Source organism: Mauremys reevesii, linkage group 5, assembly GCF_016161935.1.
Source record: "Mauremys reevesii isolate NIE-2019 linkage group 5, ASM1616193v1, whole genome shotgun sequence".
NCBI lineage: Eukaryota > Metazoa > Chordata > Testudines > Geoemydidae > Mauremys > Mauremys reevesii.
The window spans coordinates 137723523-137739372 of NC_052627.1; positions in this window are offsets into that span (position 1 = coordinate 137723523).

Sequence of the window (15850 nt, forward strand, 5' to 3'; positions counted from 1 at the left end):
CTGAACAGCTTCCTGCACGCTTGTTCCACGTGGCTGCTGGAACGTCCTTGCAGCCCATTGTGGTGAGGCTGTGCCGCCGTGCGCTGTCCCTTCCCCGAATGCCCCTGCGGCCAACTGGAAGCTGTGGGGGCTGTCCCCGGGGGACAGAAGCACGTGGAGACCCTCCTGGCCTGCCCTGCCTAGGAGCCGCTGCCGGAGGGGATGCCCCAGGTAAGCACCGAACCCCCCATCCACTTAGAATCATAGAATAATAGAATCTCAGGGCTGGAAGGGACCTCAGGAGGTCATCTAGTCCAACCCCCTGCTCAAAGCAGGACCAAACCCAACTAAATCATCCCAGCCAGGGCTTTGTCAAGCCTGACCTTAAAAACCTCTAAGGAAGGAGATTCCACCACCTCCCTAGGGAACCCATTCCAGTACTTCACCACCCTACTAGTGAAAAAGTTTTTCCTAATGTCCAACCTAAACCTCCCCCTCTGCAACTTGAGACCATTACTCCTTGTGCTGTCATCTTCTACCACTCAGAACACTCTAGATCCATCCTCTTTGGAACCCCCTTTCAGGTAGTTGAAAGCAGCTATCAAATCCCCCCTCAATCTACTCTTCTGCAGACTAAACAATCCCAGTTCCCTCAGCCTCTCCTCATAAGTCATGTCCTCCAGCCCCCAATCATTTTTGTTGCCCTCCACTGGACTCTTTCCAATTTATCCACATCCTTCTTGTAGTGTGGGGCCCAAAACTGCACATAAGAACATAACATAAGAACCTAAGAATGGCCGTACCAGGTGAGACCAAAGGTCCATCTAGCCCAGTATCTGTCTACCGACAGTGGCCAATGCCAGGTGCCCCAGAGGGAGTAAACCTGACAGGCAATGATCAAGTGATCTCTCTCCTGCTGTGCATCTCCATCCTCTGACGAACAGAGGCTAGGGACACCATTCTTACCCATCCTGGCTAATAGCCATTTATGGACTTAGCCACCATGAATTTATCCAGTCCCCTTTTAAACATTGTTATAGTCCTAGCCTTCACAACCTCCTCAGGTAAGGAGTTCCACAAGTTGACTGTGCGCTGCGTGAAGAAGAACTTCCTTTTATTTGTTTTATACCTGCTGCCTATTAATTTCATTTGTTGACCCCTAGTTCTTGTATTATGGGAATAAGTAAATAACTTCTCCTTATCCACTTTCTCAACATCACTCATGATTTTATATACCTCTATCATGTCCCCCCTTAGTCTCCTCTTTTCCAAACTGAAGAGTCCTAGCCTCTTTAATCTTTCCTCATATGGGACCCTCTCTAAACCCCTAATCATTTTAGTTGCTCTTTTCTGAACCTTTTCTAGTGCTAGAATATCTTTTTTGAGGTGAGGAGACCACATCTGTACACAGTATTCAAGATGTGGGCGTACCATGGATTTATATAAGGGCAATAATATATTCTCAGTCTTATTTTCTATCCCCTTTTTAATGATTCCTAACATCCTGTTTGCTTGTTTGACCGCCTCTGCACACTGCGTGGACATCTTCAGAGAACTATCCACGATGACTCCAAGATCTTTTTCCTGATTCGTTGTAGCTAAATTAGCCCCCCATCATGTTGTACGTATAGTTGGGGTTATTTTTTTTCCAATGTGCATTACTTTACATTTATCCACATTAAATTTCATTTGCCATTTTGTTGCCCAATCACTTAGTTTTGTGAGATATTTTTGAAGTTCTTCACAATCTGCTTTGGTCTTAACTATCTTGAGCAGTTTAGTATCATCTGCAAACTTTGCCACCTCACTGTTTACCCCTTTCTCCAGATCATTTATGAATACATTGAATAGGATTGGTCCTAGGACTGACCCTTGGGGAACACTACTAGTTACCCCTCTCCATTCTGAGAATTTACCATTAATTCCTACCCTTTTTTCCCTGTCCTTTAGCCAGTTCTCAATCCATAAAAGGACCTTCCCTTTTATCCTATGACAGCTTAATTTACGTGAGAGCCTTTGGTGAGGGACCTTGTCAAAGGCTTTCTGGAAATCTAAGTACACTATGTCCACGGGATCCCCCTTGTCCACATGTTTGTTGACCCCTTCAAAGAACTCTAATAGATTAGTAAGACACAATTTCCCTTTACAGAAACTATGTTGACTATTGCTCAACAGTTTATGTTTTTCTATGTGTCTGACAATTTTATTCTTAACTATTGTTTCGACTAATTTGCCCGGTACTGACGTTAGACTTACCGGTCTGTAATTGCCGGGATCACTCCTAGAGCCCTTTTTCAATATTGGCGTTACATTAGCTAACTTCCAGTCATTGAGTACCAAAGCTGATTTAAAGGCCAGGTTACAAACCTTAGTTAATAATTCTGCAACTTCACATTTGAGTTCTTTCAGAACTCTTGGGTGAATGCCATGTGGTCCCGGTGACTTGTTAATGTTGAGTTTATCAAATTATTCCAAAACCTCCTCTAGTGACACTTCAGTCTGTGACAGTTCCTCAGATTTGTCACCTACAAAAGCCAGCTCAGGTTTGGGAATCTCCCTAACATCCTCAGCCGTGAAGACTGAAGCAAAGAATCCATTTAGTTTCTCCGCAATGACTTTATCGTCTTTAAGCGCTCCTTTTGTATTTTGATCGTCAAGGGGCCCCACTGGTTGTTTAGCAGGCTTCCTGCTTCTGATGTACTAAAAAAACATTTTGTTATTACCTTTAGAGTTTTTGGCTAGCTGTTCTTCAAACTCCTCTTTGGCTTTTCTTATTACACTCTTGCACTTAAGTTGGCAGTGTTTGTGCTCCTTTCTATTTGCCTCACTAGGATTTGACTTCCACCTTTTAAAGGAAGTCTTTTTATCTCTCACTGCTTCTTTTACATGGTTGTTTAGCCACGGTGTCTCTTTTTTAGTTCTTTTACTGTTTTTCTTAATTTGGGGTATACATTGAAGTTGGGCCTCTATTATGGTGTCTTTAAAAAGGGCCCATGCAACTTGCAGGGATTTCACTTTAGTCACTGTACCTTTTAACTTTTGTCTAACTAACCTCCTCATTTTTGTATAGTTCCCCCTTTTGAAATTAAATGCCACAGTGTTGGGCAGTTGAGGTGTTCTTCCCACCACAGGGATGTTGAATGTTTTTGTATTATGGTCACTATTTCCAAGGGGTCCTGCTATAGTTACCTCTTGGACCAGCTCCTGCGCTCCACTCAGGATTAAATCTAGAGTTGCCTCTCCCCTTGTGGGTTCCCGTACCAGCTGCTCCATGAAGCAGTCATTTAAAGTATCGAGAAATTTTATCTCTACATTTTGTCCTGAAGTGAAATGTTCCCAGTCAATATGGGGATAATTGTACTCCAAATGAGGCCTCACCAGTGCTCAATAGAGGGGAATGATCACATCCCTCGATCTGCTGGAAATGCCCCTACTTATACAACCCAAAATGCCATTAGCCTTCTTGGCAACAAGGGCACACTGTTGACTCATATTCAGCTTTTCGTCCACTGTAACCCCTACGTCCTTTTCTGCAGAACTGCTACCCAGCCATTCGGTCCCTAGTCTGTAGCAATGCATGGGATTCTTCCGTCCTAAGTGCAGGACTCTGCACTTGTCCTTGTTGAACCTCATCATATTTCTTTTGGCCCAATCCTCTAATTTGTTTGGGTCCCTCTGTATCCTATCCCTACCCTCCAGCGTATCAACCACTCCTACTTTATTTTATCTTTACAATTGTATCGAGGGAGGGAGTGCCATAGGACACAGGGTTGCCCCAGTTCCAGGCAGGTCTCTCCACAGGTAAACAATTACAACAAGCATTTATACTTTTTGTTACATACAATAATAAGCAACAGCTGCATTTTGTTTATACATAGACCGTCTTGATATTTTAGTTTCTCACTTCTATTTAGGCGCCAGTCTACATTCCTCATTATCAACACAAGGTCACAACAACTTCTCACACAGTTGTTTCCCACTTGCCTCACACAATCCTCACGTCTATGAATCTCACGTTAGTAGGGTTACAGCTAGCCCGACTCTTGCTAACAGAGACTGTCATGCATTGAAATCCCCTTCGAATCCCTGTCAGTTCTTTCTCTACTTCCACAGTTAGTTTGAAAGAATAGAGGAAAGTAATTAAAAAAAAACTATTTTTGGTTAGGTTTATTAAGGAGAGGTGTTTTTAAAGGACTAGTTTGTGCCCCTGCCAGCAGGTATATGGGATCTTGGGGAACAATTACCACACGGGTGGGGTGCAAAATAAACTTTATTAAGAAAATACAAAAAACAGGGAAAATTCAATAGTGAGGGGTATGGGTTGTTAAGGTAGACAATTGGGCAGGGCTTTCTTTTTTGGTAAACAGTAAGGGGGTTTCAATAGTGGGGTACTACACAGTAGGATACAATACAGTGGGTAATCAGTTAACACTGAGGTATGAATGTAACAGGTAGCTAGCGATTTCTATGTAAAAAGGTGTGTCACAGCAGCATATAACCAACTAACAGTTATGGATAAAATGTGTTAAATAACAAACAATTCCAGGTAAAAATGTGTCACAGTGGTGTAAATGTAGAATGTGAGGGGTACCAGAAAGGAAGAAAGTAACCAATGGGGTTTTATGCTAGAGATTTAAACTTAGTGAGACAGAGCAAACAGGTTGCAAGCTTAAGCAGCAGGGAGAGTGTAACAAGGTAGAAAGACACAGAGAAGCTGGGGGTGTGTGTGTTTGCAGTGGGAAGACAGACAATTACAATTATACAGAACACAGCAAAATCTTATCTATGAGCTAACTTAACCAAGACTACACAAATTAAAACACAATGCAACAATTCTCTAAGCCTAACTTACAAAGTATAATGCTAAACTTAACTTAATGGGTGCACCTTATGCTAAGGATAGTTCCAGAGGGCTGAGTGGTGTGTGTCCAGGACACAGCTCCAAAGGGGGTGGGGGGGGTGACTGCAGCAGTGGATAGAGCTGAAAACAGTCCAAGGCAAAGCCCACAGGAGCAGAACTTAGCAGCAGCACAAACTTATTTTCAGTGGCAGAGTGCCACGGGGTTTAAGAGAGAGGTTTTAAAACGCAGACCAAGGTTTAGCTTGAGTCTGTGTGCTGGGGAGACAGAGCCAGCAGCTAAAATAATAAAATAAAAGTATAGAAAGTTTCACAGAGGGATTCTTACCATCCCCCAAGTCAGCAGCAGAGGCAGAAACAGCAAGCACATCAGAAGGCTCGGTACAGTCTTGATAATCAGGAGATCTCTCAGGCAACAATTTGTTCTTCGTGGGGAGGGGGTTCAAAAACGGGGGTACGCTCAAAAATAAAACGAGAGCAGAGAAAGGACCCCCAGAACCCCTGGTTGATCAGACCAGGCAGCAATGCAAGAACCTTTCTGAAGTCTGTTCAAAAATGTCTGTTTTTAAAGGCAAACCCTGGCAGCTTCCCGCCAGTAACTCTGATTGGTTCCCCTTCTCACAGGGAGGAGAGCAAGCAGGGAAAAACTGCAGGTAGCCACAGAGACATGTTTGGACTAGTCCTGAGCCCAGAGGTATGACTCATGCCCAGGATCTTAAAAACACAATAGGTCTTGCAGCTTTGGACAGAGCCTACCCTACACCAAGCCCAGGTTTTAACAAGGTGATAACAGGACTAACCCTTTGAACAGGGCAGTGGTCCCACCTAGCACAAGTGGCCGTTCCTTTGAGAAGGGCAATGGCTTTTGTTAAACAACTTAAGGGGCCCTCCCTTTGAGAAGGGCAGAGGCCCTGGTAAACAACTTAACAGCCAGGGAGGGGCGGCCATAGAGGAGAACAAGAACAAAATGGAGTAAGGGGACAGCTTTAAGAAACAAAATGGAGCCGTAACAGACAGTTTGACATGTTATTAAAGAATAAAACATTTTGAGATAAATTTATAAGATATTAAATATAAAGGTAGGTTAAGAAAAGAGCATTTAAAAAGAGTTAAATAAGAAAAATAGAAAGGAAACTGTTTAGTAAGCGCATGGTAAAAATATAAAGGTTAAAATATTAAACATACAGGTAGGTTAAGAAAAAAGCATTTGAAAATATTAAATAAAGGAGAAAAATATAAAGACAAATTTAAAGAACACATGGCAAAAAAAGGAATTTTATAAAGTGGAGACTGGTAACCACATGGTAAAAATATAAAGGGAGGTTAATAGAAAAGCATTTTAAATATTTTAACACAAGGATAGGTTAAGAGAAGAGCATTTAAAAAGAGTTACATAAAAGAGAAACATAAAGATCGGTTAAAAGAGAGAACAGGGCAGGAAAAGGGACTAGAAGGCCCCTCTGCAAGGGGCAAAGATAGGTAGCACGTGGTTGAGTCAGAGAGAGAGATCTTACCCTTGTGGCTGTCCCTGGGGAAAGAGGCAGCTCCCAAGGCTCACAACCCCTGAGGCTACTTATCTCCGCCTTTGGATCGGACCAATCAGATGCTGTTCTACAGCTTCATCATAGAATACATTTTCCTGAAACAATCCTATAGTCCCAAGATTTTTAAACAAGAGCCATCACTCTCCCCTCCCCTCATTACCTGCATCACCTTTAACAGCCTTATTCTTATTAAAAAGAACAGACCCCAAACATATTTCCCGCCATGTAGCCCTTTTACACAGGTGCTTTAATAAAGGTTAAAACCATAAGCCCTTAGTAACAAACAGTTTTAAAAAGTTTTTCCCCTGTGTTTTAGACTAACATTGGTTATTTTTAGTGAGGACAATTTGAAGCTGCATAAAAGCCCCTGTTAGCAAAAACAGCGTCTGTGAGTCAGTGGATCAGAGATAAGAAGGCTGCTTCTTCCCCCACTTTTTAACAAAAGCAATTAAAAGTTATATTAAGTTTTGTAAAGGAATAATCACTTGAAAAGAGAAGCCTATATGAAGAAATAACCCTTTATTTAGCACTTTTGCATGTGATTTAATAAATTTGAAGCAGCAGCAAAAACAGCGTCTGGGAGCCAGTGGATCCGAGAGAAGAAGATTGCTTCTTCTCCCACTTTTTTAACAAATAGAAGTGAAAGATATATTAAGTCTTGTGAAGGAATAAACACTTTAAAAGACAAGTCTATATGAAGACACCTCCTTTATTTAGCACTTCTGAATATGCATTTCAATAAAAAGTGAGCATGCAGAGACATCCCAGTGTTAAAAACACAGAGAACCTGTTTATGAAAGTAATTTATAATGATCAAAAAGTTTTCCTGTGTGTTTTAGACTAACATTGGCCATTTTTTAGTTAGGACAATCTGAAGCAGCGTGCTTCTTCAGCAAAGCCGCTGTTAGCAAAAACAGCATCTGTTAGTCAGTGGATCAGAGAGAAGGCGGCTGCTTCTTCCCCCACTTTTTAAAAAAATACATGTAGAAGCTCCTCCTTACTTTAGCCAGGCCGCACAATATTCTTAGCCAGAAGTTCAGGGCAGACATTGCTCTCCCTCACTGAGTAAGGAGGAGCGTCTATTTAAACCGGTCTGATGATTAAAAATGGCCGCACCTCGAAGGCCCTGGACAACACCGACAGTCAAACCTCTTATGAAGAGATGTTATACAGTCGCTGCTATGAGACCTGAAGAAACAAACACACCGTTGTGGCAAATCGTGTTTGAGACGGGTCCTGGGAGTGGAGAAACAGGGATCGCTAACGGTGAGGCACAGGTACGTTGTATGTAAGAACATTCCAGGGATGGTTTAGCAGGGACCCAGTCACTGGTGCTTCGTTGGCTAGAGCTTTTTGGATCAAGCCTGCACAGAGACATGCGGCATTTGTTGTTTGTTGTTTTTAAAAGCTGCATGCGGAAGGGGCCTAAAAGGTTGTAAAAGGTTTTAAAAGCTGCATGCTGTGACAAAGTACAAAGATGCCTCACACGTAGTTCTTACTGTACATTTTTCAGTAGCTGAGCGATGGTTCTTCAGAGGACTTGGCGGTTCTGGACACCGACAGCTCCAAAGGGCCAAGCGGATTGAGCCAGATCTATTTTTGCCAGACCCCAGGCCAGATGCTCAACAGAATGCGGAAACAGAGTGGGATGCTTATTCTATAGGCCTGTGCTATCTAAAGTTGAGGGAGAAATTCGGTATTAAGCCTGTGCGAGTTCATAACCGTAAAACCACAATGAGTGCAATGGTGCGAGCAGCTATACATGGAATCATCAAACACTGCCTGAGAGAGAAACAAAATGAGGATTGTCCTGGGTGCCCCATAGATGCCCTGGTCAGAAACATCACGACTGTGTGTACTGGTCTTTACATGATGTGAACTGTACAATTAAAGAAATTAGTGGAAATTAGTGGAAATTACTGGAGAGTGTGTTAAATATCATCATCACGCTTGGATACACACTGCAGTGCCTCTGTTTAACCCAGGAACATTTACCTCTAGGGGCAGAATTGGTGGAGAAAGTGACAGAGGCTGAGGACCCAAATAGCATTTTAGATGAAATCATCAAACCAACAGATAAATGTTTAATGTGAAATGTTGAACGTCTTCTTCGTTTAGCAAATTACAAAATCTTGCTAAGAAAAGACACTAAAAGAACAAAACAGGGCTTGTTGTAAAGTAGAAAATAACTGTGTGAAGTGTGTTTTTACGGTGTTCAAGGGGTGTGGGGTTTGTCAAAAGGGAAGTAGGTTGCCCCATAGTATTTGTGCAGTTAGGTTACGTTTGTCACAACAACATGAGGTATATGAGCAGCTTGTTCCTCTAACAAAGACCCACCCACCCCACCCAGCCCTGGTGCTTGTGCATGAGGGATATAGGATGTTGGGGCATCTGGACCATTGCAAATCAGCCCCAGAACCCCTCTTAAATCAAACCGTCTTCCGCTTTGGCTGGACCTTTTCATTTCTCCCCCAGGCCTTCTGCATTAGGACTTAATCATAACCCCTCCGATTTCAGCAGTGTCTTAGGTCTCTTGTCTACTGGTTCCTATTATTTAACGCTGTAGAGCATCTAGGTTACAGTTTGCATAAAAGTGTTTTATAAAAACAAAACAAAAAATCTTCTCTCGGGGCTTAGACAAGATAACGATCAACACAGTTGTAATTGTTGCTTTGCAGGCCCAGCTACAAAGTATCTTTTTGTTTTTGTTAATATTTCTAATAGGCCGTAGGATGGGGGAGATAATAACTCATAAAATGGGAAAGTGCTTCCGAATGACAAACGCTTGCCTGTGTTAAAGCATAACAACTAACACAGAATGGCTGCCTGCAAAACTGTTTCACTAAAACAAGTATCAGAGGGGTAGCTGTGTTAGTCTGGATCTGTAAAAGCAGCAAAGAATCCTGTTGCACCTTATAGACTAACAGACATTTTAGAGCATGAGCTTTCGTGGGTGAATACCCACTTAGTCGGATGCAAGCAGTGGAAATTTCCAGGGGCAGGTTTATATATGCAAGCAAGAAGCAAACTAGAGATAACGAGGTTAGTTCAATCAGGGAGGATGAGGCCCTGTTCTAGCAGTTGAGGTGTGAAAACCAAGGGAGGAGAAACTGGTTCTGTAGTTGGAAAGCCATTCACAGTCTTTGTTTAATCCTGAGCTGATGGTGTCAAATGTGCAGATGAACTGAAGCTCAGCAGTTTCTCTTTGAAGTCTGGTCCTGAAGTTTTTTTGCTGCAGGATGGCCACCTTAAGATCTGCTATTGTGTGGCCAGGGAGGTTGAAGTGTTCTCCTACAGGTTTTTGTATATTGCCATTCCTAATGTCTGATCTGTGTCCATTTATCCTTTTCCGTAGAGACTGTCCAGTTTGGCCCATGTACATAGCAGAGGGGCATTGCTGGCATATGATGGCGTATATTACATTGGTGGACATGCAGGTGAATGAACCGATGATGGTGTGGCTGATCTAGTTAGGTCCTGTGATGGTGTCGCTGGTGTAGATATGTGGGCAGAGTTGGCATCGAGGTTTGTTGCATGGATTGGTTCCTGAGTTAGAGTTACTATGGTGCGGTGTGCAGTTACTGGTGAATATGCTTCAGGTTGGCAGGTTGTCTGTGGGTGAGGACTGGCCTGCCACCCAAGGCCTGTGAAAGTGTGGGATCATTGTCCAGGATGGGTTGTAGATCCCTGATGATGCGTTGGAGGGGTTTTAGCTGGGGACTGTATGTGATGGCCAGTGGAGTCCTGTTGGTTTCTTTCTTGGGTTTGTCTTGCAGTAGGAGGCTTCTGGGTACACGTCTGGCTCTGTTGATCTGTTTCCTTATTTCCTCGTGCGGGTACTGTAGTTTTGAGAATGCTTGGTGGAGATTTTGTAGGTGTTGGTCTCTGTCTGAGGGGTTAGAGCAGATGCGGTTGTACCTCAGTGCTTGGCTGTAGACAATGGATCGTGTGGTGTGCCTGGGATGGAAGCTGGAGGCATGAAGGTAGGCATAGCGGTCGGTAGGTTTTCGGTGTAGGGTGGTGTTAATGTGACCATCACTGATTTGCACCGTGGTGTCTAGGAAGTGGACCTCTCGTGTAGATTGATCCAGGCTGAGGTTGATGGTGGGGTGGAAGCTGTTAAAATCGTGGTGGAATTTTTCCAGGGTCTCCTTCCCATGGGTCCAGATGATGAAGATGTCATCAATGTAGCGTAGGTAGAGAAGGGGCGTGAGTGGACGGGAGCTAAGGAAGCATTGTTCCAGGTCGGCCATAAAAATATTGGCATATTGTGGGGCCATGCGGGTGCCCATAGCGGTGCCACTGAGCTGGAGATATATATTGTCATCAAATTTGAAATAGTTGTGCATGAGGATAAAGGCTCAGAAATCAGCAACCAGTTGTGCTGTGGCATCATCAGGGATACTGTTCCTGACAGCTTGTATTCCATCTGTGTGTGGGATGTTTGTGTAGACAGCCTACACAAACATCTGTTCAATGTTGATATCAATCGGCTGCGTGCGTGTTCACTCTGTGTGCTGCCCCGGCTCTGCAGATCGCTGGCACAGCAAACCCCGAGAGAACCCCCAGTGACCATAGACTCTGATAAGATACGAAGGCACTCGGCCAGGTTTATTGTCAAACGAAGCTAGTGAGGGCTGCTTCTTTAGCCAATTTATCTGCTTGTTCATTTCCCCACCGTAATGGACCCCTTCCCTTATGGGCCTTTATTTGAATCATCCGGAACTTTTCATACTGCTTTGCCAATTTCTCTATTTGCTGCCATATGGTTTTGTGTTTAATGTTGGATCAATCGGTTCCCGTGAAACCTGCACTATTCTACTAGGGTAGATAAATAGTGGTTCCCTTGTAAACATATTCTGAATCAGTTCCTATTATTAGCTCCATTTGCTTGTTCTTCATCCTAGCTACAACTTCTAAGACCGGTGACACTTCTGCAGACTGCGATCCTCCTTTGATCAATTTGTAATGGAAGAAGTTAGCTCTCTGCAGGTTTCCAGTTTAACAAATCCCTGCAAAGCCAGTGACTCATTCTCCTTCGGTGTAATATGAGCTACCGTCCACAAACCAAATGGTTTTTCCAATCACCTGTTCAATTGGGGTTGCTTTAAAGACAGGGTGCGCCTTGGATTCCTGTTGGGGTTCACAAACATGCTCTCAACCATTTATAGTTAATCCCCAAAGAGATATTTCAGGTTCTTTTAGTGGGACCCCAGGGGCAGCAGGTTTGTAGAAATTTTGGTGGTGCTCAGAACACCCAACCCCCCCCCCCCCGCACCTGCGTAAGGCTCTGGGAGGGAGTTTGAGTGCAGGAGGTGTGAGGGGTCGGGCTCTGGGAGGGAGTTTGGGTGCTGGGTGAAGGCTCTGGGCTGGGGCAGGGGGTGGGAGTGCAAGGGGGTGAGGGTGCAGGCTCTGGGAGGGAGTTTGGGGGCAAAAGTGGGTGTGGGGAAGGGTGGGGTACAAGAGGGAGTTTGGGGGGAGGGGATGCAGAGTGGGGATGCAGGAGAGAATGAGGGGTGCAGGAGGAGGTGATGGATGCAGTCTCTGGGAGGGAGTTTTGGTGCTGGGTGCAGGCTCTGGGCTGCGGCAGGGAGTGGGAGTGGAGGAGGGGGTGAGGGGTGCAGGCTCTGGGAGAGAGTTTCAGGGTGAGAAGGAGTGGGGGGGGTGCAGGAGGAAATTTGGGGACCGGAGGGTGTGTGTGGGGAGGGGAGGTGCAGACTCTGGAAGAAAAAATGCTTTTTTTGCCTCTGTCTTCACAGACAAGGTCAGCTCCCAGACAGCTGCACTCTGCAACACGGTATGGAGAAGAGGTGACCAGCTCTCTGTGGAGAAAGAAGTAATTCGGGACTATTTAGAAAAGCTGGAGGAGCACAAGTCCATGGGGCCGGAAACACTGCATCCGAGGGTGCTAAAGGAGTTGGCCGATGAGATTGCAGAGCCATTGGCCATTATCTTTGAAAAATCATGGCGATCGGGGAAGGTCCCGGATGACTGGAAAAAAGCTAATGTAGTGCCCATCTTTAAAAAAGGGAAGAAGGATGATCCAGGGAACTAAAGGCCAGTCAGTCTCACCTCACTCCCTGGAAAAATAATGGAACAGGTCCTCAAGGAATCAATTCTGAACCACTTAAAGGAGGGGAAAGTGATCAGGAACAGTCAGCATGGATTCACCAAGGGCAAGTCATGCCTGACTAACCTAATTGCCTTCTATGATGAGATAACCGGCTCTGTGGATGAGGGGAAAGCAGTGGATGTGCTATTTCTGGACTTTAGCAAAGCTTTTGATACAGTCTCCCACAGTATTCTTGCCAGCAAGTTAAAGAAGTCTGGGCTGGATGAATGGACGGTAAGGTGGATGGAAAACTGGCTAGATGGTCGGGCTGAACGGGTAGTGATCAATGGTTCCATGTCTAGTTGGCAGCCGGTATCAAGTGGAGTTGCCCAGGGATTGGTGCTGGGGCCGGTTTTGTTCAATATCTCCATTAACGATCTGGAGGATGGTGTGGACTGCACCCTTAGCAAGTTTGCAGATGACACTAAAATGGGAGGAGTGGTTGATACACTGGAGGGTAGGGATAGGATACAGAGGGACCTAGACAAATTAGAGGATTGGGCCAAAAGAAATATGATGAGGTTCAACAAGGACAAGTGCAGAGTCCTGCACTTAGGATGGAAGAATCCCATGCACTGTTACAGACTAGGGACTGAATGGCTGGGCATCAGTTCTGCAGAAAAGGACCAAGGGGTTACAGGGGACAAAAAGCTGAATATGAGTCAACAGTGTGCCCTTGTTGCCAAGTAGGCTAATGGCATTTTGGGCTGTATAAGTAGGGGCATTTCCAGCAGATCGAGGGATGTGATCATTCCCCTCTATTCAGCACTGGTGAGGCCTCATCTGGAGTATTGCGTCCAGTTTTGGGCCCCACACTACAAGAAAGATGTGGAAAAATTGGAGAGAGTCCAGTGGAGGGCAACAAAAATGATTGGGGGGCTGGAACACATTACTTATGAGGAAAGGCTGAGGGAACTGGGATTGTTTAGTCTGCAGAAGAGAAGAGTGAGGGGGGATTTGATAGCTGCTTTCAACTACCTGAAAGGGGGTTCCAAAGAGGATGGATCTAGACTGTTCTCAGTGGTAGAAGATGACAGAACAAGGAGTAATGGTCTCAAGTTGCAGAGGGGGAGGTTTAGGTTGGACATTAGGAAAAACTTTTTCACTAGTAGGGTGGTGAAGAACTGGAATGGGTTCCCTAGGGAGGTGGTGGAATCTCCTTCCTTAGAGGTTTTTAAGGTCAGGCTTGACAAAGCCCTGGCTGGGATGATTTAGTTGGGGATTGGCCCGGCTTTGAGCAGGGGGTTGGACTAGATACCTCCTGAGGTCCCTTCCAACCCTGATATTCTGTGATTCTATGATAAGCGCTAAAGAGGGCATGGAAACCTGTCAAAAATACAAGGTGATGAATACTATCCAGCCATATACTACTGTTCTCTTTTGCTGCAGATGGCAGGACAAGGGGCGATGGGTTCAAAATCCAGCACACCAGACTGAGATTAAATCTCAGGACAAATTTCCTCACTGTAAGAACAGTGACGACAAGGCCTTAAGGGTTGGCTCCTGGCCCTCACTCAGGTTGCTCCAGCCTGGCCTTTCCCTGTGGCTGCTGTGGGGAAAGCTGCTCCCTGATGCCTCCCTGACCCTTGATCCCCTCTGGATCCTGCACTAGTCTCTTTCTGCCCTTTACCCTTCTATCAGGGCACCAGCTGTCACTGAGTGAGGGAGCTCTACCAGCCCGTTCCAAGACTCGTGGCCTCACCCACCAGCCCCTATGTCTTTCTGAGCCTCTTGTCTCCCCTCTGTGATACACCAGGCTCCATTTTACGAGCAGCACTGCCCCTACCCCAGGCTACCATCACGTGATGGTCGATCCAGCCAGCGTCCCACACTCATCACCTGGGTTTGGGGCTAACTGCACACTGATGGGGCTGAGCCCAAATCCCCTAAAAGCCCAGCCCACCCCTGACACCACCCACCTGGTAGGTGAGGGGGAAGCCGCTGCCAGGAGTCAGGCCGGGCTGGACCAGTGGCGATGCTGCAGCAGGGCACAGAGATGCAATGGGCTGGGGGAGGCGGAGGCAGAATTATGTGTAACTGTGACACCCCCTTCCCTGCCCCTCAGCACAACTCCCTGCTGAAGCGCAGGCCTGAGCTCTGTCTTTTCAGGGCTTCAAAAAAGAAAAGTTTTGCACAGAGTTGAAGTTCAGAGCTACGGTACCAGCCCATCCCTGTAGGGGATAACGACAGCTGCCAGTCAGCTCAGAGAGTCGCAATTTCTTAGTGAGCGAACGTTTAACACACACACAGCCCCTCGCAGACAGCATACAGGACACTTTTCAGTGCCTTTAGCAGCGCGGTTCAGCAGTAAATCTGCCGGTAACACTCCCGGTGCTGTTGCTGTTACATGTATTTCAGTGCAAGGTAACATCACAACACTCACTTGTGGTGTTTGGGCCACATCTTCCGAGCATTCCCCTCTGACCTCACACTGATCATTTCCCAGTCTCTGTGGGAGGGGGGGAGACTCCAAATGTATGTGTCCCCCCTCTGGACTCTCCAGGGCCTGAGGAGAATGGCAGCCTCTCCATCCCCACCCAGCACCTCAGAATCTCCTCAGCAAACACCAGTCCAAAGCCCCGTCCAGCCAGCAGCTATTCCCGTCCCACAGCTAACAGACAAGCATCTCCTTGTTGTTCAGTGAGATGGGGAATCAGGAGCCTGTTTCCAAGGTGGCTCAGGAACTGGGATGCAGCCTTCACAGCAGACACAGCACTTGGTCCCACATGGATCAGTCACCAGACCCCCAGGACTGTCTCTAGCTCCCATGTTTGTAACCTTCCCCCTGAGCTCTGACCGGCTCTGCTCCCGGTGAATGTGGAACCTGCAAGGCTGCTTGTCCTTCCTGGAAACTTCCTGTACAGCCCCAGAGATGGCGACCGAGGCCGTGTCCACGCTACAAAGTCATGTCGGCGTTCAGCCACCAACGTTTGTGTATCGCTGGGCATGTGCCCACTTGGCTGCTTGTACCAGTGCTGCTCGTACTCACCAGGAGTGCTTGTGTAACACACTAACCTTTGATTCCACACGTGCCCCCTCTCATCCCATGTTACCGCCGGAGCAGTGAGCAGGTTCTGTCTCTTTGGACAGCAGGACTCCCACCCGTGGATGGTCACACATAGGAAAAAGATGCAGATTTGGACATTCGTGGATGCCCCAGGATAGGTCCGGCCTTCGGGGCGGGCGATGTGGGTGACTGCCCAGGGTGCCATGGTCGGGGGGGAGAGGACATGGTCCGGAGGCAAGGAGCAGGACACAGGCCTGGCCCCCACACTGCCCCAAGCCTGCCCCTCACCGTGCTTCAGTGGGATGATTCTGGAGGCCCCACAACACAAGCGGGCCCAGGACACAGAGCAG